Source organism: Pan paniscus, chromosome Y (assembly GCF_029289425.2).
Source record: "Pan paniscus chromosome Y, NHGRI_mPanPan1-v2.0_pri, whole genome shotgun sequence".
Classification (NCBI taxonomy): domain Eukaryota; kingdom Metazoa; phylum Chordata; class Mammalia; order Primates; family Hominidae; genus Pan; species Pan paniscus.
In genome coordinates, this window is record NC_073273.2 from 1,070,014 (window position 1) to 1,094,779 (window position 24,766).

The following is a 24,766-nucleotide window of genomic DNA, read 5'->3' on the forward strand; positions in this document are numbered from 1 at the left end:
GAGGAAGAGTTCCTACATGGTAACTCTAAAGAGAGATGAACAAAAAAGGAGTGCCCTCTAGTCTGATGAATCATGTCCCTGATTGTGAGGAGAAAAATGTATCTGGAGGGTCTAGCTCTGTGGCAGTCCAGGCAGCGCCTGAACAGAGGAAGCCCATGTAAAATGTCTTTTTATTCCATTCACACTCCAGGTTCCTGAAATACACTTACCAGTCATCTTCTAAGCTTCATTTAAATTAAATCAGACTATAAAAATGATAACAAACCAGACACACAGCTTGTTTCTAACACAGATGATGAAAATTTTTGTTATGATATAGAAACTGAAAAAGTAAGGAACCCAGTAATTATGATTGAAATGAAAGATGATTAAGAGTTTGACATGCAAAAGGAAAAATATATAAACCCAAATACCACTAATTGGAAATTAGACATTAGGCATTGGTCTCAGTCTAGAGATCCAGAAAGTCTTTTTGATTTGTGGTTTACCCACCCCAAAGAAATGAAGCGTATGATTCAGATAGAAAGTCACAGTATTTCTGCTCCTACAGATACTTATAAAAACAGAAAACCAACACAGTGCTTATTCCAGAAGCCGCTGTATGACAATCCCAGTGTTAATAACTACAAAAGCATGAATCTTGAATTATAAAATGCGGGTTATTCTTTGCCACATAGTGAGAGAACATCAAAAATATAGCTAGAAGACTTACAGCAAGATATTCCAAGGTCACTAACATAGCACATGTATACATATGTAACAAACCTGCACATTGTGCACATGTACCAGAACTTAAAGTATAAAAATAGTAAAAAGAATGAGGTAGGCATGTTAGAAGTAGAGTTCCTGGCTTTGGAGAAAGAGAAAGTCCAACTTCAAAAAGACAGAGGTTCACTTGCTGCTTCTTTTTTCTCTTTATCAATTATTTGATTTAGTCAAATTTTCTATTCAAGAAAATCTCATGTGTACAGTTACAGCGGGGTTTTCTAAATGTGTAATTATGTGTCAAAGTAGATTAGTCCTGCTATCTAAACAACGGCTCTGGAGAATGTTCTCATAATGTTTCTTCATTAATCAGCCTAAGTCTCACTCTCAGTCTTCCAAGTGGCATATGAGCTGGGAAACTAATTCAGCCATATACCATTTGACCTTCTGAACCAGATCAACATAAAGAAATTGCTAAAGAAATAAGCTTTAGATTCTAGATTCTTTTTTCTGTATTCATTTAGGGATGAATTACATTTATTTAATGATAGAATGGGAATACAATGGGAGGGAAACAATGACTGAGATGAGCCACAAAAACAAGTCTAGCCTTGAGAGTTGCAATGAATATTCCCAGCCAAATGAGTCTGTTTAATGTGTTTTCATGCATGCCAGTTTATCTGCTTAGCTCAAACTGTTTGAATTTATAGTTCCATCATGGTTATTTCCAATATTTTGAAAACAAATATATACTTCCACATATTTTAAAAAATCACCACTCCAATATTTCTGTTGAATCAGACCTTACATTATGTTGTTTAATAAAGTATGGTAAGTTTTGGCATGTATGATTTTTATCATGTATGAAAGAAGCATAATTTCTTGGCTAAAAATTTAGCCTTTGACTCTTTAGTAGAAAGTTGAGTTCTGTACATTGTGTTCTAAAGATAAACAAAAATCTAGAGATTTTCTTCTTTCAAAGTAAAAGCAGATGAGGCCTTTTCCCACCCTCTGAGGTGTTAAATTGCTTTGCTCAAGTTAGACTTTTAATATATCTGACTAATTTGATAAATTTATCTGGTAATTTATGTAATTCAGCAATATGGAATTGTATCACGCTATTTGGTGCCGTGAAATGCTAGGAAATGCCACCTCAAGAGCTCTGGATGAAACATTTCATATGTCTTGGTTGGTTTGACTCCCATTTTCAGTAGATAATGGGGCTAAAGTAGATAACTGTACCGTATGTTTTCCAACTATAAATGTTTGTGGTAATTGAATGTGAAATCTGGGAAGCATCTCGTTTTCCAGAATTCTGCACTAGAAACTCAGCAGTTTCACTCTGCTTCTTGTGTTGTGGCAAACATTGGTTCCCATAGTTCAGGGAGAACTTTCACTTTTTTGATATCCCAGGATCCAAAAAAAAAAAAAAAAGAGATAAAAGGCAGTGGGGAAAAGAATAGCTCAGTGCAGAAAAGGGAAATCTTATTTACTCTTCCTGAAGGCCTACAAGGTCACATCCTCTTAATCTGGCTATTTCATGTAAAATCCAGGTGGCAATGACAGAAGATATATGTTATGCCTGTGTCTTTTTATTTCTCTGTTTCTGCCAGTCGGATAGCATAAACATTTATATCAGATAGCAAAGAGTGGATGCGAATAAAAGCACAAAATGGAGAAGAGTCCTTTTTGAAATTTTGGAAAATTATTCCATTCACTCAAACAGAAATGAGCAGAGTTGACAAAAATTTCAATGATAAAATGATAAGTATCTTATAATTATTATGTATAATGATAAAATTAAAGTAAGCACAAAATACTTTTATCATTAAAATGGTGATAGTTATCCTGAATCAAGTGAAAAAATCAGGGAAAAAGTTTTTTATTGAATAAAATAATAATTATTATTCATATTACTTTTATTAAAGGTCAAAGAAGGAAATAATACAAACAAAAGTGAAAAAATACAACTATCAGAAAATGTATGTCATATTACGTCTTCTGCTGCTGCTGACAGATTAACCAAAAAAAGAAAGGTTGGGAAAACGTATCCTCAGCAATTTCCCAAGAAACTGAAGGAAGAGCATGATAGGTAAGTAAGCCTATAGCAGTGTGTTTTTGTTTGTTTTTTTATTTGTTTTTTTTTTCTGAGATGGAGTTTCTCTCTTGTTGCCCAAGCCGGAGTGCAATGGTGTGTTCTCACCTCACTGCAACCTATGCATACTGGGTTCAAGTGATTCTCCTGACTCAGCCTCCCTAGTAGCTGAGATTACAGACATGTGCCACCCTGCCCAACTAATTTTTTGTATTTTTAGTAGAAATGAGGTTTCACCATGTTATCCAGGCTTGTCTCGAACTCCTGACCTCAGGTGTTCTGCCCACCTCGGCCTCCCAAAGTGCTGGGTTTACAGGAGTGAGCCACCGTGCCTGGCCACCTATAGCAGCATTTCTCAGCAGATAATTGCCATTGTGCTATAAACTAATTCAAAATTGGACTAATGTTCCTTATGATTAACAAGTTTTATAGTTTTACCAGGGATATTTAGCCCTGCCTGGTAATCAGAAAAATGCAAATTAACATAAAATAAGATATATTTTGTAAAGTCATGCTGATATTGAAAAAGTAATTACTACCATTGAAAATGTGAGGAAAAAGGCATTCTCATACACTGTTGGTATATGAAATTGGTAAATTATTTCTGAAGGGTAACTTAGTGCTGTGTATCAAAATTTCAAATAACCTGACATCCCTTTAACTCAACAACTCCACTTCTGGGACTAGATTTCACAGGAAAACATAACTTGTGTAAACATACACATACTTATTAAGGGCATTAATTATATATTACACATAATGAACAACAGCTTAATAAATATATAAAATATATGTAACAAGAAGGGGAATTGGAAGTATTAAGAAAGAATTATAAAAAGTGTGGGGTAACAGATGTTAGACTCTTTAGCCTAGTTTTAGATGACAATCATCTGCAGATATAGTTTGTGTGAGAGACATCTTACTCTGTAAATCATTTGGAGAGACACCTACAATATTTCATAGAGATGAAAATTTATTTCTAGTGAACTTATACGCTTGTCAATAAATAGTAACTTTAAAAATTTAGTTGATTGTAAATGATCTTTTCTAATCGGGGAGTAATTATGACTGTGTGATTTGAAAAGGTAATTTTGAACTTCTAACTATACTGAATTATTTCCAGTATCCTTTTTTATAATACATACTAGAGTGACTAGTAACAAAAACTTTAGCAGAATATTCTTTCCTTACTACTTTTCAAGTATATGCATTAGTTTGAAGATGTTGAAGTGAGAAATTAAATATCTGAGAACTACAAAGGATAAATAATCCAGAACATAGAAATTTTATTAGGATGATAAAGAGCATCTGCAGAGGTAGATCACAGGATGATCTCTTTGTTTTTTAACAAAATGAATTTTAAGATAAATGTCTTTATCTGCAGATGCATCTTAAGACAAGAAAGTGAAGAAAAAACAAATGTTAATATGCTGTACAAAAAAATAGAGAAGAATTAGAAAGGAAAGAGAAACAATATAAGAAAGAAGTTGAAGCAAAACAACTTGAACCAACTGTTCAATCACTAGAGATGAAACTGAAGACTACAAGAAATACTCCAAATCAGATAAATCAATCTTTGGTAAAAATTCTATATTTTAAACTTTATTTTATCAATGTTACTTATAATATCCTCTTGATTTAATATATAATATTTTGGTATAAAACAAACCAGAAATGTTATCTAATTTTCAAAAAATGAATGATGACACTTACAGGTACAATTATTAATATTTATTATAAATCTTGGCATCCACATAGGATATTATTTTATTACAAAGAGCTTTTGAAAACAATAATATGCCATAATATATACTTAGTGATAACCTATTGATAAAAATTTTTTTCCCAGTAAAATTGTTCCTTGTACTTCCCGCTATTTCATATTGATTACTGTACCTAATACTATAAAGAGGAAACAAATTATTGCAATCACAAATAATCTCATGATATTCTAAGAAGAGCTCTATAAATTTTATCTTATTTACCATTGGTGTTTTGAAATAAAAGTTTTCTTTCGTATTGATACATTTACACCACAGAAGTAACTGTGATCTGTCAGAGAACTAGAAGTAGAGTCAGAGGTCCTGGGGAAAATCCTGTAGCTTGCTTGTATTTTTAACATTTCTTTTTCAAAATTGTGGTAACTAGATGAGTTCATCAATGAATGTATATAGGAGTGACTCGTATAATGTCTAGATTTATGATTTAGTAAATGTAATTCTTACAACTGACTATAAAAGTGTTAAAAGAGTCAAATTGAAATAGAATGTTATCAGTGAAACAGAACTGTAGTAACTCTGGGAAATTTTATCTGTCCAAGTACGTGTGAAGTAAGGTTCTTACTATAGGGTGGTGTATGGGTTAGATATCAAAGTGTAAATGCAATTTTTTGATATATTTTAATTTAGTCAAATTTGTTAATGCTTTAATTTATGCTTTTGAGTTTGTTGTAATTCAGGGAAAGGCTTTTCCAATTCTGAAATTCTTAAAAATTCTCTGGTGTGCATGTGTGTGTGTGTGTGTTTACTTTTATAAATTCATTGACTTTAAATAAATTTCTGAACTTTTTGGAACTTATGCTCTATAAGGTTCAAAGTTTTGCTTCAACTTTTTCTCCAGTTGGATATCCACTTACAGTAACCTTTTTAGTATATGGATGTGCAGGTTATTCTTTAACTTCAGAGGTAATCATGATATGTTATTTTATTGAGTACTAGCTAAAACTTTCTTTTGTTTTATTTAGGATTTTCATAATCACGAAGAAATGAAAGATCTGATGGATGAAAATTGCATTTTGAAGACAGATATTGCTATACTCAGACAGGAAATATGCACAATGAAAAATGACAACCTGGAAAAAGAAAATAAATATCTTAAGGACGTTAAAATTGTTAAAAAACAAATGCTGCCCTTGAAAAGTATATAAAACTCAATGAGGAATTGATAACAAAAACAGCATTCCGGTATCAACTAGAGCTTAATGATCTCAAAGCTGAGAATACGAGGCTCAATTCTGAACTGTTGAAGGAAGAAGAAAGCAACAAAAGACTGGAAGCTGAAATTGAATCATCAATCTAGACTGACTGCTGCTATAAGTAAACACAGTGAAAGTGTGAAAACAGAAAGAAACCTAAAACTTGCATTAGAGTGAACACAAGATGTTTCCGTACAAGTAAAAATGAGTTCTGATATTTCCGAAGAAGAAGATAAGAATGAGTTTCTTACTGAACAACTTTCTAAAACGCAAATTAAATTCAATACCTTAAAAGATAAGTTCCGTAAGAAAAGAGATACTCTCAGAAAAAAGTCATTGGCTTTAGAAACTCTCCAAACGACCTAAGCCAAACACAGCAGCAAAAAAAGGAAATGAAAGAGACATATGAAAATGCAGAAGCTAAAGTGAATAATTCCACTGGAAAGTGGAGCTGTGTAGAAGAGAGGATATGTCAACTCCAACATGAAAATCCGTGCATTGAACAGCAACTAGATGATGTTCATCAGAAAGAGGATCATAAAGAGATAGTAACTAATAGCCAAAGAGGCTTTACTGAGAGTGGAAAGAAAGACCTCATGCTAGAAGAGAAAAATAAGAAGGCAATGAATGAATGTGATCATTTAAAAGAAAGTCTCTTTCAATATGAGAGAGAGAAAGCAGAAAGAGTAGTAAGTATCAAGGAAGATAAATATTTTCAAACTTTTAGAAAGAAAATTTAAACATTTGGTTCTGGATACATGTTGAACTTAGTTGAATATAAAAGTCAATGGATAAAAAGTGTGTTTACCATACTGTATAATTCCATTTACATGAAGCATCCAGAAAAGATAAACGTATAGGGAAAAAAAGTAGACTAATGTTTGCAAAGGGCTGGGGCTGAAAGCTGGTAGTTACTGCTAATGGACGTGAGGGATCTTGCAGTGATGGAAATGCTGTAAAGTTGGATTGTAGAGATGGCTGCACAACTCAGAAAATGGACTAAAAAATCTTTTAACTTTAAGTTAAAACAGATACATTCTATAGTATGTAAATTATATTTCAACAAAGCTGTTTTAATAAAAAAAAAAAAAGGAGAACCGTGTTTACTATACCAGCTTAGAAACGTGCCTCATTTCTAGGAAATAAAAGGTAGAGGTGAGAGATGATTTACTTTGAGAAAAGACATTGTGTCACCTATGAAATTTTATTAGGCACAGAGTCATATTTTAAGGTAGATAGTTCTGTACTGCTGAAATAATAATTTTAATGACTTTATGTTGCCACATGTTAAGACCATAATGTAAGTATAAATGGAAATGTTTACACCTGAAATGAGTATTTTCAAATTAAAATTTAATTGATTTTCTTTGACACTTAATTCTAGATTTCCCAGATGAACTGAAGTGTATTGCTGTGTCTTGTAATACCTTGCTTTAAGTAGCTTTTTATGTATTTTAGTTGGTATATCTTTGTTATTAATCATATTAATTTAACAAATCTGAAAATATGTCAAATTACATATTTTTTTGACTATGTAATGTTTTAAAGGCACCTACTTGTTATAAAATCATAATTTAGGATACATGTGGTAATATTTAGCAAAACTGTATTTGGTTTAGTCTTCCCACTGGTATTTATAGTTTACTTTGAATATTTATATTAATAATTAGCTCCTAATTTTTATTTCAAGGCTCAATGACTATCATTGGAATATAATTTTGTTCAGTACAAAGATACTTGTAGCTGCCTGTGATTTATGAGTAAGGCATTAGATCCCTATTTTCAGACTGAGGGGTGGCAGGCTTCATGTACAGTGGGAATGGAGTAATTACAGAAGGGAGTTGTAGGAGCTTTGAAGTCAGAGAGGGAGGTAGAGACCTGTTTACCTAGGACCTCAAAGGCCTTTGGAATTTTACTTTTATTCTGAGATAGGAATCTGTTGGAAGGATTTGAACAGGTGATTGAATATGTCAGGAACTTTGAGGTTGAGTTGAGCTTCTAAGATGATTGAATGGTGGGATGAATCTGTTATGTAAGTAAGAGAATACCAACTTGGCAGGAAGAGAACATATTGTGCATCCCTCACTGAATTCAGTAATAAATACAAATGTGTACATGTGATTAAAAGAAGGTGAATTGATATGTGTGGTGATAATTTTCAAAGTAGGTATGTTAGAGTTAAATATTATTAACATAATTTAATAATAAGGCAATTTATAAAATCAGTAACAAAAATATTTTCTCAGGTGGTTGTGAGACAACTTCAACAAGAAGCGGCTGACAGCCTAAAAAAATTAACTATGTTAGAGTCTCCACTGGAAGGTATATCACATTATCACATTAATTTGGATGAGACACAGGTCCCAAAGAAGAAATTATTTCAAGTGGAAAGTCAAGTATGTATGGAACTTAGCATGTCAACTGTTATTCTGTAGCTAGTTGAATTACATAACATGTTTTAGGATACTAATTATGGCAGAAGCTTGATTTTTTATTTTCATTACAATGAATTATTTCCATTTTACTATCTCTATAATGTTCTTATTTTTTTATATAGTGACTTTCATTCTACCATTTTGAAAAACCATTGCATACCTTTTCTCTTATAATATGTACCCTTGGAAAAGTTGAGAATTATACATCATTCCTCATAGAAAACTGACTTTTGTCGTGTTAAAACAGTATTTTAAAGTAATTTTTGTATTGCTCTGATGAGGCAGGCCAGATTAAATCAGAGAAGAATGTTTCATGGAATGTTCCAGAAAATTGTCTTATTTCTTCACTTTTGTGAGTGGACACAGAATCTGTGTCTATTTATTTCACAGATTCTAGGTTAACTTGTACAGAAAGGCCATTATACTATTCTTTTAAAAGTGCATGTTTTAGGTTAATTTACAAACTATTTGAAAAGTTAGGCATTTTCTTTATTTATCTTTTATTTAAAATATACTATAAAACTGTGGAAATATTTAAATTTGAGATAACATGTACATCAAAAATTGAGAGTTGAGAAAATTATCTTGATCCTGCCTTTGGATTTTAAAAACAGTTTCACTGAGATATCATTCACATTTCAGAGAGTTCGACCATTTAAAATGTACAACTCAGTATCTATTAGTATATTCACAGCATTTTCATCACCCTGAAAAGCAACCCCACATCTCCTAGGCATGACTGCAGCCTTCCTCCATGTCCCTCCACCTACCTCTGTTGTAGGCGACCACCATCTATCTACTTTTGTCTCCATATGTTTGCCTGTTCTGCTTATTTCATATACATAGAGTTATACAATACGTAGTCCATTGTGACTGGCTTTTTCACTTAGAATAATGTTTTCAGAATTCACTTAGCATAATGTTTTAGCACACATTGGTAGTTTATTTCTTCTTATAGTTAAATGATATTCTATTCCATGGCTACACTGGTTTTCCATTCTTTCATCTGTTGATGGACCTTTAGGTTAGTTTCCACTTTTTAGCTTTTATGAAAAATGCTGCTGTGAACATTCACTTACAGGTTATTATGTGGACACAGGTTTTTATTTCTCTGCCATTGGACTTTATCCTCAGAGTTAATTGGGCATATTTCAGCACTTGTCTTGCTCATACTATTCTTTCTACCTTCTCAGTTTCTGTTCATCTAGCCTCATTCACTCAGACGTGGCAGACAATTTATTGTTTTCATGAAGCTTTCTCTGACTGTTCTCTCATTGACCTTATGTGTTAGCAATCATTGTCTAGTCTGTGCAGAAAAACTTAGTTCTTAATTTTACATGGCTTTTTTTTATGGAAGATAATTTTCTCTCATTATAAATTTGCTTAATGGGGGAATAATATATAATATGTATGCCACCTATCCTTGCATACATTGAAAATATTTTAGCTTAGAAGTTTGTAGCATACAATTCAATACTTTATACCATACCAATTATTTCTTCTTTGAGACCTTGACACAGTAAGGTTTATATTCTAAGTGTGTTTTTAGCAATTATATATCAAATCTAAACCAATTAGTTTAATACAGGAGACTTGTTAAATCACATATTTATGTTTTTCTCTCTATGAAAAATAATCTAAATTGGCCTTTTTTCACTATGCAGCAGAACTGTATTTCTGGACTGCTACCAGTTTGTCAGCTGAACAGTTCTGGGTGCAGCTTGTCCGATGACAGATAGCAGAGCACCTCAATCTGAGTGCTCAGCAGAGTGCTTGTGAAGGCAGAACCACAGCAACAGTTGCTCAGAGGGAACGGATTCAGGAGCCTTGATTTAGCAATAGAGTCCAGGGTTTTCAGCTCAGTGTCTTTAGCCTGTCTCTGCTGGTCATGTCAGTTATGTACTATTCAATCCAGGAGGTGCTGTTTACATTGTAGTACATACATAGTCATTGCCTAATGAGTCATACAGAGAGAAAAGTAAGTTATAAATTTTGTCCCCCATTTGCTGCAACTCTCAGTGGTAAGAATGATTCAGTGCAGCTATAGGAGAGTACTTCCATTGGCATGCCACCTGCCTAAAATACACAATTTTGTTAAGATATACAATAAAATTATTATGCTAATAGCAAATATTTTATGTAGCTCACTATGTTCCACGTAGTCTTCTAAGTGTTTCATGTTAGTCCCCAGTTAAACACCTGGTTTTGGAAGGCTGAAGCAGGAGGATCGTTTGAGTCCATGAGTTTGAGACCAGCCAGAGCAATATAGTGAGACCCTGTCTCAAAAAAAAAAAAAAAAAATTAAACACATATCTGAGGCATGGTGGTGCACGCCTGTAGTCCCAGCTACATTGGGAGGCCATGGTAGGAGGGTCGTTTGAGCTTGGAATATTGAGGCTGTAGTGAACAGTGATCAAGCCACTGCACTCCAGGCTGGGTAACAGAGGGAGACTCTGTCTCATAAATAAAACGTTTTGTATAGATTCCCATAGAAGTGAGTTAGACATCAGTCATAGAATTATTAGCCACTTTGATGTCTACCTTGGGAGTAAAACATATAATAAGGGGCAGCGTTAAACCATCTCAATCAATAGCCTCCAACTTCTCGAGAAGGTTCTTATTTCATGAATTTCTAAACAAGCGACTACCTGGATTAAGACATTTGGTGGACACCATTTTGAGATGAAGAATCTTGAGTGAGAAGAAGGGAGATCTCTACTTACTGAAACTTCCCAATGACATAGTTAAGTGTCCCCCAAAAGAAACTTTAGAACAAGACTTTCATCATGCCATATCTCTATGGAAAAGGAATTTCTTTAAAAGAAAACAAAGGCAAACAATTGATAATATGATTCTCATGGGAAAGTTTTCATCATAAAAGAAAAAGAGGGCTGGGTGCCGTGGCTCACGTCTGTAATCCCAACACTTTGGGAGGCTGAGGTGCGTGGATTACCTGAAGTCAGTTCAAAAACAGCCTGGCCAACATGGTGAAACCCTGTCTCTACTGAAAATACAAAAATTAGCCAGGTGTGGTGGTGTGCACCTGTAGTCCCAGCTACTTGGGAGGCCGAGGCAGGAGAATCACTTGAACCCAGGAGGTGGAAGTTGCAGTAAGCCGAGATGGTGCCACTGCACTCCAGCCTGGATGACCCAGTGTGACTCCATCTCAAAAAAAAAGAAAAAAAGAAAAGCAAAAAAGGGACAAAGTATACTGGTCCAAAAAAGAAGAAAGCAAGAAAAAAAGGACAAAGTATACTGGTTACTATCATAACAGTGAGATAGTCCCCCTTTGAGATTAGAAAATAACAGTATACTCAAAGTAACATTAATGAGAACCAACATAAAATAGACAACATTCACTATCTACAAAAGTAATCTGCACCAATTAGCAATGTATGAGCATGTGGTTGAGAATATTTTCTATAACATGTGTACTAGAAGGAAGAGACCTCAAGAAAATGGTCAGAGCTGGAAATGTAGATTAGGGAATCTAGGTCAAAGTTTTGAGATTTTAGGAGTCCTGAGAGAATTTAAAAAGAGAAATAGCCACCAGGCATGGTGGCCACACCTATAATCCCAGCACTTTGGGAGGCCAAGGCAGGAAGATCATGAGGTCAGGAGTTCAAGACCAGTCTGGCCAACAAGTTTCTTATATAGGTAAACGTGTTCCATGATGGTTTGCTGCACCTATCAATCCATCACCTAGATATTAAGCCCTGTGCACTTTAGTTATTGATCTTGATGCTCTCCCTCCTGACCCCAACAGGCCCCAGTGTATGTTGTTCCCCTCCCCGAGTCCATGTGTTCTTATCGTTCAGCTCCCACTTATAAGTGAGAAGATGCAGTGTTTGGTTTTTTCTTCCTGCATTAGTTTGCTGAAGATATCAGCTTCGGGTTCATCCATATCCCTGCAAAGAGCATGATCTCATTCATTTTTATGGCTCCATAGTATTCCATGGTGTATATATACCACATTTTCTTTATCCCATTATCACTGATAATGTCTATCTGTGTTGATTCCATGTCTTTACTATTGTGAATAGTGCTGCAGTGAACATGCAAATGCATGTATCTTTATAATAAAATAATTTATATTCCAACGTATGGTAATTTTAAATCAGTTTTGGTATTAAAAATCATGCATTTTGGAAAATATTGATAATGGAAAAATCCAAATTCTGCCAAAATATGTTGAGAAAATAGAGGGTAAATATATCTTTTCAAACTTTAAATGCCTCAGGCTCTTAGTTAATCTTCCCCAGATCTGGGAAGACCTAGAAGGGGAGAGATTGTGCTACCTTAATGAGGGCCATTTCAATCTCTTGGCCCTGCAGCAGCCATTTCAAAATATGTCAAAAAATATATTTGGGGTAAAATATTTTGATTTCCTTCAGCTTCTTCTCTCTGTGATGCTGCACCAGAATCAGATTAGAAAGGAAGCCACATTATAAGTGTTAATAAAACCCATCTGATGAGATTTGATAGTTTGAAGGGTGTGTTTCCCAGACCCTTTAGATAGAAATTGGGGCCAAAGAAAACAAGGTCTTATTCCTCTATATAAATCTGTCAGTGCTTTAAGCAGTGAAAGAAAGATTTTTCATTTAATTTTACAGACTTGATACTAATGAAAAGGATAGCATGTAAAATATAAATCTCTTTTTCTATAAAAAGGACATGTTGTTGATTCTCTTAGACCTTGAACCCTGGCCAGTGATTTGAAACCAAGCAGTACCTATCTCCAGATCTCTAGTACCAAATTAATTTGGGGTGGGGGGTAACAGTTTTATTGAGAAATAATGAACACGCTATGCAATTCACTCATTTAAAGTATAGAATTCATTAACTTTAGTATTTTCAGAGAGTTATGCCGTCATCATTACAATTAATTTTAGAACATTTTCATCACCCGAAAAACAAAACCCACATCATTTAGCCATCTTCACCAGTTTTCTCATCCTCCGTCAGCCCTAGGGAACCACCCACCTTCTTTGTATACATTTGCCTATAAGTCTCTGAAATAAAAAGCAAGTGGTCTGCTGGGACTGGCTTATTTCACTTAGCATAATTTTTCATGCTGCATCTGTGCTGTAGCAGGTATTCATGCCGGGTTTTTGCTCCTTAGTTCAGCTACATCTGGGTTCTTCTCTCGTGACCAGGAAAAATTAAGCATGCAGACACATTGAGGAGGGCAGAATTTATTATGTGAAAGGACAGCTCTCAGCAAAGAGAGGGGTCCTGCGAAGAAGTTTCCACCTCACAATTGAATACCAGGATCACATGAGCTGAAGCGGCCAGGCTCCTCCTCTGCATAAGGCGTGAATACCTGGTGACTCCACCCCATCCCCCCACTGCATGTGGGCCTCCGGTCTGCTGTGGGCATGTCCAGGCAAGACAAGTCCAGGTTCCCTTATCTGCACATAATATCTGGTGTAAACACTTGTGGGGCTGGTTGGAGATTCTCCGGGCACCCTTCCGTATCTGCCTAGGCATTTTGCTGTCTCCTCCTAATACGGTATCTGTACTTAATTTCTTCTTATTGCTGAGTAATATTCCACTGTATGTATACATCAAACATTTCATTTATCCATTCACCAGGTGATGGACCTTTGGGTTCTCTCCCACCCAAAGGTGACAGACGTTCTGGTTCTTTCCACTTTTTGACTCCTATTAATAATGCTGCTGTAAACATTTATGTATGAGTTTTTGTGCATGTGTATGTTTTTACTTTTCTGGAACATATACTTATGACTGGAATTTCTGTGTCATATGGTAACTTCATGTTTAACCCTTTAAGGAGCTGCCAGTTTGTTTTCCAAAGTGGCTGCATCACTTTACATTCCCAGCAGCATTAGATAAGGGTTTTAATTTCTTTACATTTTTCCTAACACTCTTTTTTCTTGAACAAAGATTTTATCCTGTGGTGTGAAGTGATACCACATGTGGTTTTGATTTACATTTTCCTAATGACTAATTACATTAAGCATCTATTAATGTGCTTATCCATCTTTATATCTTCTTTGCAGATATATCTATTCAAAATCTTTGCCCATTTTTTAAAATTGGCTTATCTTGTTATTTATTAATTGCAAGAGTTATTTATATTTCCTATATATGTAAGTCCCTTATCAGATACACGCTTTTCAAATACTTTCTTCTACTTGGCATCTTACCTTTTCACTTCTTCATACTGTCTTCTGAGGCACAGCAGTTTTCAATTTTGAAGTCCATTGAATCCATTTTTCCTTTGGAGTCATAGCTAAGAAAACACTGGCAAATGCAGTCACGAAGATTTTTGCCAGTGTTTTCTTCTGAGGGTTTTATAGTTTTAGCTTTTACAGTTAACTATTTTATTTTGAGTTAATTATTAAATAAGATATTTGGTCGAACTTTATTTATTTTTTGCTTATGGATACCCAGTTGTCCCAGCACCATTTGTTGAAAAGACTATTCTTTTCCCATTTTGTTCTTTTGTTAAGCTTGTATAAAATCAATTGACTGTAAAAGTGCAGGCTTATTTTTAGATTGTCAATTCTTAGTTTGTTTATGTCTATTCTTATGTCAAGGCCCAATCGAATTGAATGAGAAGTTTTTTTCAATCATGTTGCATATTACCAGTTGTCTTATGTCATAATAAAAATTCAATTTAGTGGAATGTCTGTAACTTCACCTTTTGTGTCACAAAGGAGTCTCTGGCCAGCTTATACCTTACTTCCTCTAAGACATGATCAGACGCCAGGCTTACAAGACACACTTAATTTCTTTTTTTCTCCTTTCAAGCCTTTAGTCTCTTTTCCATTGCCTCCCACTATAGTTATATTTTCAGTAAGTTTTGGTTACAGGATCTGCTGACATAGTCTAATATTCAGTGCATTATGTTTTACTAACTCATTATAATTCATAGAACCTTCCATAGATGTTTACCATCTAGGAAGGAGAAGTTTAAGTCTGAGCCACCAGCTTTTCTCAGTGGAAATCAAATGAAGTCATCATCTTGCAGTTTACAGACCCTCTTTCCTCCTGGTAGCTGGTTCTCTTGGGTAGCACTGTGGCTAATCCTTTTCTTAGTGCAGATCTTGCATTCTCAGAAACCACAGTTCCCTGTGTTGACCTCCCTTTACTGAAACAGAGATGCACAGCTCTGCTTTCTAGCTCAGTAGAGGATTCTTGGAATAAAACGTTTAACTCATTCCAAGAAAAAGTCTTAGGAGTGCAGCACTTCAAAATCAGATAACGTTCAGGCAATTTATCAGAGACACATAGTAGATTAGTATTTTGACTTTCAAAATTTCAGAGCCAAGTTGTGTGCTATAGAGAAGTATTGTGGCATAACATAGAGATGGGATGGTCTTAACTTCTCCATACAAACAAGCTTGGAGTAAGGTAAAGGAGAAATTGCATTTGTGTCTTAACACTCAAAAACACACTATGCTTATTTTACTTCTGTGAAGAATAAAAATCATTCCATAATATTCTCCTTATTTCCTCATTTAGAAAAGAAAATGAAAATTGAATACTAGGTTGATTAATAAATACTCAAAACTTCTTCTTTTAGAATTTTAGTTAATTGAAATCAAGTAAATGTCTGATTTTGCCTATGTCACCCAGTATTTCTAGTTGTTTTTCAAATCATACATCTTCTTGCTTCCCAGTCTTACTTCCTAACTTGAGGGGAAATTGTAAGAAGACACCCTTGCCTTGTTATCAGAGTTCATAATTGAAGGAGTTTTAGGAAAATTCCTCCTTAGCAGCTTATGTCTCTCTCCTGGTTATCTACTGCTTCTCAATAATGTTTGACATCAATAGATAAATATCAACATTTATTAGATCCTGCTTTAAAGGAGACTCTTTTCTGCTGCATAAGTTATGTTTCCTGTTGTCTCTTTTTAAAACTTATTTTCCTAACAATTACCCAGAGTCTTGTGGCTTGAAATAAAAACATTTATTTTGCTCATGAACCTGTGGTTTGGGAAAAACTTGGCCAGGACAGCTTGTCTCTGCTCCCTTCAGCTTCCCTAGGAACAGCTGATCAGTTGGGGAAATGGAATCCTCTGAAGCTTTGGTCACCCACTTGTTTGATGGTTGATGCTGGCCATCGGCTGTAAACTTGGTTGGGACAGGCAGCTTGAACACTGACACAGGCACTTTCAGGCTCTCTTTGTGGCCTGATGGCTCTCACAATTGGGGCTGGGTTCCAAGGGAAAACAGTCTGAGATAGGGAAGCCACATGGTATCCCTTTCACTACATTCTACTCATTAGAAGGAAGTCAGTAAGGCTGGCCCATATTCTGTTTTTTAAATGGGATGAATGTAGCTTCTCTTTTGTTTTAATTGACACATATATACATATTTATGGGCTATAGAGTGATATTTTATACACGTTTATAGTGTGTAATGATCAAGCTAACTAGCACATTTACTACTTCAACCATTTTTCATTTATTTGAATTGTGAACATTCAAAATTTTCTGGCTTTTTAAAAATATACAATAAGTCATAGTTAACCATATTCACCCTAAAATGCCACAGAACACCAGAACTCACTCCTCTTATCTAACTGTAATTCTGTATCCATTAACCAGCCTCCCCTCCCCTACTTCTGTGAGCTTTTTTTTTGTTAAGAGACAGGGTCTTGCTAGTGTAGTCTGGGCTCTGGGCAACTGTAGTCACCCAGACTGGAGACAGTGGTTTGATCATAGTTCACTGCAGCTTCAAACTCTTGGGCCCATCTGATCCTCACACCTCAGCCTCCTAAGCAGCTGGCATTATGGGCATGCACCATTGCACATGTCTGATTTTTGACTTTGTAGAGATATCTCCCTATGTTGCCCAGGGAGCTCTGGAACTTTTGGCCTCAAATGATTCTCTTGCCTTGGTCTTACAAAGAGCTAGGAAATTACAGGCATCAGCCATATTGCCCAGCCTTCAATTTTCCTTTAGCTCCCTTACATGAGTAAGAATGTGCAGTATTTATCTTTCTGTGTCTGCACTTAACATAACATCCGTCAGACTGATACATGTGGCCACGAATAACAGGATTTAATTCCTTTATACGGTGAATAGTATTCCACTGTGTTTGTGTGCCACAGTTTTTCATCCATTCATTTGGTGATGGACATGTTGGTTGATTCCATACACAAGCTGTTGTGGATAGAGCTACAGTAAACATATGAGGACAGATATCCTTTTGATCTATTGTTTTCTTTTCTATTGCCTGAATATCCGGTAGTGGGGTTGCTGGATCCCTCGGCAGTCCCATTATTAGTTTTTTTGAGAAAACCTCCTGTTGTTCTCTATTGTGGCTGCACTAATTTACCTTCCCACCAACAGCATGTAAGAGTTTACTGTTCTCTGGAGCCTCACCAGCATTTGTTATTTTTTTTGTCTTTTCAATGACAGCAATTTATTCAAATTGAAACAAGATTATATCACATTGTAGACTTGATTTGTATTTCCCTGAGGATTAGTGATACTGAGCATTTTAAAATTTATTTATTGGCTATTTGTATTTCTTTTTCTAAAAAAAAATATAGTTAGATATTTTACCCAATTTTAAACTCAGATTTTTTTTACTGTGAAGTTGTTTGAGTTTTTTTTGTATATTTTGTATATTAGTCCCTTATTAGGTGAATAGCTTGACAATATTTTCTCCTATTCTACAGGTTTTCTCTTCACTCAGTTGTTTGCTGGACAGGAGCTCTTTAGCTTAATGTAGTGTCTTTTGTCTACGATTTGTTGTTTGCCTATGCTTCTGATGTCTTACCCATAAAAATCTTTGTGCAGACTAATGTCCTCAAGCATTTTCCCTATATTTACTTAGAGTAGTTTGATAATTTTGGGCCTTATATTTCAGTCTTCAATTGATTCTGAGTTTATGTTGTTATATGGTGTTACATAGGAAGCTAATATCATTCTTCTCCATATGGATATTTAGTTTTCCCAGTGTCATTCATTTGAAGAGGCTGTCCTTTCCCCAGCGTATGTTCTTGGCATGTTCGTCCAAAATCAGTTGGCTGGAAATATGTGGATTTATTTCTGGGTGCCGTATTCTATGGTCTTTACCCCAAGAATCATTACTTCTTAAAATGCAATTCAAATTAACATGAAACATTTGCAGTTTAAGGAAAGGCTTATAGCATCAGAGTCCTTAATCATAGATTTCATTATTTCGTGGTTTTTTTTGAGATAGGGTCTTTGTCTGTCATCCAGGCAGAAGTGCAGTGATAATAATTCACTGCAGCCCTGAACTCTGGGTACAATCCATCCTTTCACCTCAGTATCCCAACTAGCTGGGTCTACAGGCATGAACCACCATGCCCGGTAATTAAAAAAAATTTTTTTTTCTAGGGATGGGGGTCTCACTATGTTGCTCTGGCTGATCTCAAATTCCTGGCCTCAAGTGATCTTTCTGCCACAGCTTTTTAAAGTGCTAGGATTACAGGCATGAGCCACCATGCCTAATATAGAGTGTAATATATTTTTCAAAGTCTTATTCCTAGACCCATTTATTGACTTTGGCCTAAATAACTCAATATGATATCTCTGAAACTTTTTTTGACATACTGTGGGGAATGATAATGAAGGAAAGAGGTTAGACAGTTTTTACTAGGAGATAACTTTGTGCCATTTAAGGAGGAACAAAAATGAATTATCAGAAAAATGAAAGTAAAATGAAGTACAAAAATTCTGTGGCAAAGATGATGATAGTAAAGAATATATTTTTATGACTCATGGTAGCTTTAACTTTGTTCTTAAAATTCTGAGTAATTTAAGGGTTCACATTTGAAGAATCTGCTGCATTACAGATAACATTTTATTGCAAGTAAATGCATTTCAAAATTCGCTATTGGTTTTGTATTAGATTATTCTCAGCCTACTTCATTATCAACCTATACTATTTTATTCATGCAGTTTGATGATCTTATGGCGGAGAAGGAAGCTGTATCTTCAAAATGTGTCAATTTGGCTAAAGAGAATCAAGTTTTTCAACAGGAGTTATTATCTATGAAAAAAGTACCACAGGAATGTGAAAAACTTGAGGAGGATCAAAAGATGTTAGAAGAAGAAATATTAAATCCTAAGACACATATGGAAAACAGTATGGTAGAACTTAGTAAACTAAAAGAATATAAATCAGAGCTAGATGAAAGGGCAATGCAGGCAGTAGAAAAATTAGAAGAAATCCATTTACAGGTGAGTTGTTTAAATCAGGTAAGTTTACTTGTAATGTGCTTTCATTTATTTCACTGCTATTTTGGAGATATATATATATATATATATATATAGTGTTTCCTCTGCCTCTCTTGTAGCAATCTGCTTTGTAGAGTTCTAGAAAAAAAATGGTATCTGTTTTTTCTTTTAAATATTTAAATTTCCATTATTATTATAACAAAATCAATCTTTCAGAGTAATGATTCTCATTATGGAGTCATTTGATGATTAAGACCATTTGGCATAGGAAAAAATTGTGATTTAGAAATTATGTGATAATTATGAATTGGTCTTAAGCTACAGTGTTCATTGATCACTTTTTAAAATTATGAATAGATTCTATTACTTTTTATATGACCAGATTACATTAATACTAGCATAATTATGATTTCAAATTTTTACAAATCAGACTTAATTCTGAATTCAGTTATTAGTTTTGATATTGCTGAAATATTTTAAACTTCATCCTCTTTTTTAAAATATTAAAAAATACTCTTTGAATCACTGACTCAAAATGAAAGGCAACAAACATAATAATTAGGTTATAATTGTTTTAAAATTGTATTCTTTTCCTCTGTTTTAGGAACAAGCACAATATAAAAAACAATTAGAGCAGTTAAACAAGGATATAATACAGCTTCACTAAATAAGAAGGAACTCACACTTAAAGATGTGGATTGTAAATTCTACAAAATGAAAACTGCTTATGAAGAGGTTACAACTGAGTTAGAAGAATATAAGGAAGCCTTTGCAGCAGCATTGAAAGCTAACAGTTCCATGTCAAAAAAATTAACTAAGTAAGTCAAAACATACACTCATAGAAAATGAATTAAGCTCATTAATTTGTTTCAAAAGCATAATTTTTAGTGAGATGGCTTCAGGAGATTAGAAGGAAGTGAATGCTAATTTGACAATGTAATTTTGAAAAATAATGTTAGTAAATAATTTTACCTTTAAAATGTTAGTCAAAGACAGTTTTTGTCTCTCCTCTCATTTTTTTTTTTTTTTTTGCTTTTGTATGGCTTTTTTTCCTGAAAAGTCTCATGTAATTAACCTGATCTGTTAGTTTTTTTCACTAAGTATTTTTGAAGCTTTATAATTAATGAAGTGATCTTGTTATAAAATTACTTGTCAGAATTTCCCTAAATAGAAATATTGATGTGTTTAATTTACTTTTCAGTGGATCACAACCTAAATGCAAAGTGGTACTGCTACTCTGGGCACAATTGTTTTTTATTGTGATCTTTAGTATTATCACCAAAGGGTGCCTCAAGAAAGACTATTTGTGTAACATATTCAAGATGTTACAGAAAGGCACCCTTGTGTAATAGGGAATAATTATCACAGGAATTTAAAGAAGTGTAATTCACAAAGCGGTTAAAAAATAACACCTTGTTCAGCCTGAAGCGGTGTGTGGAAGGCAGAAAGAACATGCCCCACCTCCAGGGCCTTGGTCACAGTGTTGGGGGCTAATTGCCTTCAGAGATGCTTTAGTTCTTTTTGATCACCAACCAGACAATCTAGTTCTCCCCTAGGAGTTGTTGCTGTGAATTATTCCTCAGTGCCAAATGTTTAATTGGTCCTAGATAATGGGTGAAATGTACAACAGTGAAATCTAAAACTGGTTTACTAAACACAAGTATTCCTAGATTTTTTTTCACTCATTTTAGTTTTCTTAACCTACATTAAGGAGTACAACATGATGTTTTGATATAATTATTTCTAGCGAAGTGGTTCTTATAATCAAGCAAATCAACATATTCATTTTCCCACATTATTACCCTTTAAATACAAGTATTTCTAATGGAATCTTCAGAATCTTACAAGTAGAGCCATTTTAGAAGGCAGGAAGTTTTACCTGTTGAGCCATACATCACTGATAGCCATTTCTCTTCCCTGTCTACATTGTTTGAACTGCTTGCTCAGTAGAAATCACCTTAGAAACAATGGTGCTTCTTTAGAACAATTTTAAAATTATAATTCCTTACAACAGGTATGCTCTTACACATCTTCTGTGTGAAAACACTATTTAGTGGGTAATTTGGTTTACTCTCAGGGTAAGTTTTTAAAAACTGCAAGTCATTAAGAATCATTTAAGGAAAAATGAAATATGAAGCATTTGTCTTTGCTATCTTTACAGATCGAATAAGAAAATAGCAATGATCAGTATCAGCTCTTTATGGAGAAAGAGCAGGTGAAATATTTTCTCAGCACTCTTCCTACAAGGCGAGGTCGAGAGTCACCTTGTGTTGAAAATCTTACTAGTATAGGACTCAACAGAAAATATATTCCCCAAATGCCTGTAAGAATTCCTACTTCAAACCTCAGACTTCAAATAACTGCCAGAACTACTTGACTGAGGTTAGTTATATGACCGTTTCTCTTTAGGGTTTCATTTCTCTAGCGTAATTCTTGTTTATAATTTGGTGAAATACTGAGTTCTGTTGACTTTTGCATGTGAAGTAAAGATCATAATTAGCTGTGTTAACACAGAAAGGAAATGGGAACTTTACATTTTTTAATTCCCTGGAGCTCTCATTTTCAACAGATATCCATTTGCTAACTTTATTCAATAAATGTGACTAAACTGACACGTTTGAAATGTCTTTAAAAGCTGCATTTAATTTAGGTTTTAGAAATTGCATGTTATTGCCTGATAACTGATAATATACTTTGAGATGCTTTGGCTTACTCTCTAATTGATTGTAGTTTAGCTGTGGTTCATACCACATTTTTTTTTCTTTTTTTTTGAGGCAGTGTCTCACTCTGTCACCCAGGCTGGAGTGTCTTGGTGCCATCTCCACTCACTGCAACCTCCACCTCCCGGGTTCAAGTGATTCTCCTGCCTCAGCCTCCTGAGTAGCTGAGACTACAAGCACCCACCATTACACCCAGCTAATGTTTGCATTTTTAGTAGAGACAGGGTTTCACCATCTTGGCCAGGCTGGTCTTGAACTCCTGACCTTGTGATCTGCCTGCCTGAGCCTCTCAAAGTGCTGGGATTACAGGCATGAGCCACCGCACCCGGCCCATGCCACTTTTAAAGTTTATTTGCACCAGCCAGGTGTGGTGGCTCATGCCTGTAATCCCAGCACTTTGGGAGGCTGAGGCAGGTGTATCACGAGGTCAGGAGTTCAAGACCAGCCTGGCCAAGATGGTGAAACCCCATCTCTACTAAAAGTACAAAAAAAAATTAGCCTGGTGTGGTGGTGGGCACATGTAATCCCAGCTACTAGGAAGGCTGAGGCAGAGAATTGCTTGAACCTGGGAGACGGAGGTTGCAGGAGCTGAGATTGCACCACTGCACTCCAGCCTGGGTGACAGGGCAAGACTCCATCTTGAAAATAAAAAAAAATTTTTAAAAAGTTTATTTGCACCATCTCAATTCTTCCCACCCATAATCACAACTGAATGATTGGCATCCAAACACTTTGCCAAAGATGGATGTTTATTATTTAGTAGAATCCAAAATAATTGCATTTTATGAATTAAACAAAACACTAAAATGTTCATTTCCATTTTTATGTTAAAAGCTTTGTGCTTGGCCAGGCATGGTGGCTCACACTTGTAATCCCAAAATTTGGGGACGCCAAGGCAGGTGAATCACCTGAGGTCAGGAGTTTGAGACCAGCCTGGCCAACATGATGAAACCTATCTCTAGTAAAAATACAAAAATTAGCAAGGCGTGTTGGCAGGCATGTGTAATCTCAGATACTCAGGAGGCCGAGGCAGTAGAATCACTTGAACCCAGGAGACAGAGGTTGCAGTAAGCCAAGATCATACCACTGCACTATACCCTTGGTGATGGAGACTCTGTCTCAAAACAAAACAAAAAAAAGGTTTGTGCTTTCCTTACATAAGAGTACATCTTCTGACTATAAAAATCCTGGAAGAAAACCTAGGAAATACTCTTCTGGATATCATATTTGTCAATTAATTTATGGCTAAGTCCTCAAAAGCAATTGCAAGAATAACAAAAATTGACAAGTGTGATCTAATTTAGCTAAATAGCTTCTGCACAGCATGAGAAACGATCACGGGATTAAACAGACAGCCTAAAAGAATAGAAGAAAATATTCACAAAGTATGGATATAGCAAACGCCTATTATCCAGAATCCATAAGAGACCTAAACAAATCAACAAGCAAAAAATAAATAAGATCATTAAAAATGGGCAAAGGACATGAACAGACAGTTCTCAAAATAACACACATAAGTGGCCAACAAACATTAACAAATGCTTACCATTGCTAATCATCAGAAAAATGCCAAACAAAACATCAATGAGATACCATTTCACACCAGTCACAATGACTTTTGTTAAAAACAAATAATAAATAGAAACTTAAAAAAGGATGTTGGGGAGGCTGTGGAGAAAAGGGAACACAAACCGTTTGTGGCAATGTAAATTAATTCAGCTACTATGGAGAGCAGTTTGGAAATTAAGAACTAAGAATGACTGTTGGATGCAGCAACCCCATTACTATACTAGGGGTATACCAAAAGGACAATAAATCATTGTAACAAAAACATGTATACACATGTATGTTCATTGCAGCACTATTCACAATAGCAAAGACGTGGAGTCAATCCAGGTACATCCAAGGTAGCTTGAAAATCCAAGGTAGATTGGAAAATTCCATATATACCATGGAATACTATGCAGCCATGAAAAGAACACAATCACGTCATTTGCAGCAACACGAATACAGCTGGAATCCTCTCTCCTAAGAAAACCAACGCAGAAACAGAAACCAAATATCTCATGTTTTCACTCATGTGGGAGCTACATATTGGGTGCACATTGTCATAAAGATGGGAATAATAGACACTGGGAAATAAGATCGGGGAGGGCCAGGGTTGAAAAACTACTTATTGGGTCCTATGCTCACAACCTGTGTGATGGGTTTAATTGTACTGCAAACGTTGGTATCCCTCACTATGCCTTTGGAAGAAACCTACAGAGGTACCACGTTAATTTAGAATACAAACTAGAAAAAAAAGAAAAGTTTACTATAAGTAGAGAACAGAAATTTCTTTTTAAGATAAAATTTATTGAATTAAAAAATGGATTAAAGTTTTATAAAGGGCAGAGTTTTCTAAGAATTTCAAAGCAATGCATTCATTGCAAAAGATGGCTTTAATTACTTAATCTTTTTTGTGTGTGTGTGAGACAGGGTCTCACTCTGTCACCAGGCTGGAGTGCAGTGGTGAAGTCTTGGCTCACTGCAACCTCCACCTCCTGGCTTCAAGCAATTCTCCTGCCTTAGTATCCCAAGTTGCTGGGACTACAGGTGCACATCAACACGCCCAGCTAATTTTTGTATTTTTAGTAGAGATGGGGTTTCC

At 35.1% G+C, this 24,766-nt stretch overlaps 1 pseudogene; it reads left to right on the forward strand.

Moving 5' to 3' along the window:
* The first annotated feature begins 2,641 nt into the window (after positions 1-2,641).
* The window catches only part of LOC129393051 (ankyrin repeat domain-containing protein 18B-like), a 28,581-nt pseudogene continuing 6,456 nt past the window's right edge, over positions 2,642-24,766 (forward strand).